This window comes from Phocoena sinus, chromosome 1, assembly GCF_008692025.1.
Source record: "Phocoena sinus isolate mPhoSin1 chromosome 1, mPhoSin1.pri, whole genome shotgun sequence".
Classification (NCBI taxonomy): domain Eukaryota; kingdom Metazoa; phylum Chordata; class Mammalia; order Artiodactyla; family Phocoenidae; genus Phocoena; species Phocoena sinus.
Genome location: NC_045763.1, coordinates 59,421,299 through 59,424,147, shown reverse-complemented (window position 1 = coordinate 59,424,147; position 2,849 = coordinate 59,421,299).

The window sequence follows — 2,849 nt, the reverse complement described above, 5'->3', positions numbered from 1 at the left end:
TCCTGGTTAATGGTTACATGACTTGGCTAGTTGTTGAGAGGCCTAGAACAAATAACACTGGAAGGTTTAAAACAAGTAGTTCTGGGGAATAGGTATGTAAGCGAATCTATAAAAGTAGGCACAAAGTGTGCAGATCCTTGTGTCTCACAATAATGCTCATCAGGAAGCATTCCCTGCAGAGGAAGCTTTCAATAGTTAAGGGAACAGAATGACTCAATACACGTTATTTTTCTCCTTTCCTTAGCAACCTAAAGCCTCATGAACTGGGCCAATCAACAGAATCGCCATATGAAGAAATAAAGATACTAAATGGGTCTAACAGCATGTACTTCCTCTAATCAAGACTGATACAGCTACTGCCATGGTGAATATCCATCCAGTTTCCTAGGAGAAGAGACCAAATCTGAGCCATCACTATGGCACCATCCCTTGAGGCAACCTCAATTTTAGCAGTAGGTCAATTACAGTGGGCCACTTCTACTATGAAAAGGGCAGTGATTTTTGTCTCACTGGAATAGAAATCTACTGACAATGTTAGTTTTCCTTTCCTTGCACTTCCCTCAGCACCACCATCCAACCAGCTCACAGAATGCCTGATCGATCACGCTCCACACAACATTTCCTTGGAGCAAGATCCCTATTCATGCCAAAGGAAGAGCTACAATGGATGTACAACCACAGGAACCACCGGTCTTCAATGTACACCCCTCACCAAGAGCATCTGTCTAGAAGAACACTGGAAAGCCGTGTTGAAGGTTAAGCTAAGGATTGATTGCTGTCCTCTAGGATGCAGGGTAAGTACTGATAAATGGTAGATACACCGTGATGCTTTATCCTAAATAGCAAAAATAAATGCGTCTGGGAAGCACAGGGTCAAAATAGAACTGGGTTCTTTCACCATAATTTCTAAAACTCACAGAATTTGCATTTTCTGATCTTAGGTTCTACGAGATTAGAGATTGTGTTTCCTGGGGATCAGATAGGTAGAGTGGAATGGGAGCATGCATCTATCAAATGACGCAGAAAAATTCCTACTTAACTTGAAGGTATGACCTACCTGTTCATTTTGAGCTCCTTATACCAAGAAACATCAGGCAAAAAAAGGTATTAATGTCTTGTCAGGGGTAATTGATCCCTGTTATCATAAGAAGAAATCCAGAATTGCTGCTATACAATAGGGATAAAAAGGGATGTGTCAGCAACCCAGGAATTCACTGAGGTATCTCTTGGCCGTTTTATACCTGGCAAGTGATCAATTGTAGCAACCACAGCCTGACAAAAGGCAAGGCCACTATGGATACATACCCTCAGAAATGAGGTCACTCCAGCAGGAAAGCAACTGAAGGGGAGGAAATTCTAGAATAGCTGGTGAAGAAGGGAGATTATATTTATTATACCCTTGGAATCAGTTGAAGCTGAGAGCATGTTGTTTCCACCAAGAGAAAAGAAAGAAAAAGAAAAGAGAGGGGGGTCTCTTATTTCAGAATGGTAGCCAGATATAATGAGAGCACATGAGTTGAGGTGACCAGTGCAAGGGGGTGAATTGTATCATATACCACTTATGGTTGCTTCAGATTCTCTTGATCTCAGCTGTTTCTGTCATTGCCACACTTGTTCCAGAACCAACAGTCACTGTATTGACACAGTCTGGCTGGACACTAACTCATTTCATGTGGCCACAACCTAACAGCATTTGCCACATGTCTATTCAAAGCACATCTTGCCTCTTGTTTCAGATGATGCTGAGGAATAAGATGACATGGGACCACGTATGCTCAGCTCAGAAGTATCAAAGAATTAATATCCTAGGGAGCAAGCATTTGACTAATGAGAAATGGGAGCTAATGGATAAATTCTCCTTCCTTCTTTTCTTGGAAGGACTGACTTCAGAAGTAATTGTTTTTATAGTCTCTTAGAAGAACGTCCCATGAATCAGGTAACACTGTCACTTGATACCACATATGGCCAGCTTGATAATGCGCCTTTTTATTGGCTCTTCCCCCACTTTCCCTACCATGTTCTCCTTGTTCCTCAGATCTGCTGCCCAGGATTAGGAGAACCCAGGTCAAGAGAGAGTGGAATTACTGAGATTTTCTTGAAAAAAATAAAATCCCAGGTTTATAAAAACTGCAGGCTATGTTTAAACATCTTATGAAGAGTAGAGTTAATAGGCATATTTTCACCACTTCAGGAGGTCAGCCTAACTCTTGCTTCCTGGTTGGCTGTCAATTTCAACTCATCCATCCTTTAGAACTGACCCAAGTCCTTCAGACAGCAGCACCAGAAGACATAGAGAGATACCCAGAAGAGGAGAGGGCCATAAAGAAAAGGGAATTAATATTAACTAAGCACTGTACCACATATACTCCATATATTATCTCAGCCAATCAGCCAAGGTAGGTAACATTATTTATTATCTCTATGTAAAATAGAGAGGAAGGAATGTGAGTTCAGACCAATACTACCCAATTAACAAATGGCCGGGATCAAACTCAATTTTTTTCACTAATGTAATTTCTCCATATTAGATTCCTTTATTGAGAACCAAAGTTACATTTAGACATTAGTGTTTTGTGACCTCATTGGACCTAGAGAAAAGGAAGTTGGTATTTAGGGAGCAAAAAACCCCCAAACCCCACAAACCATCCTAGCAAAAGTAGAAGTTAAATACAGTTATACGTAAAAGAGAAAAATAAAAGAGAACAGAGAAAGTCAGAATCTTGGACGTCATTTGTCCAGACCAAAGTTTTACAAATATGTGATGCAGAACACATATGTATCAAAAAATTTGGATGTGTTACTATTTTTTTTTTCGGTACGTGGGCCTCTCACTGTTGTGGCCTCTCCCG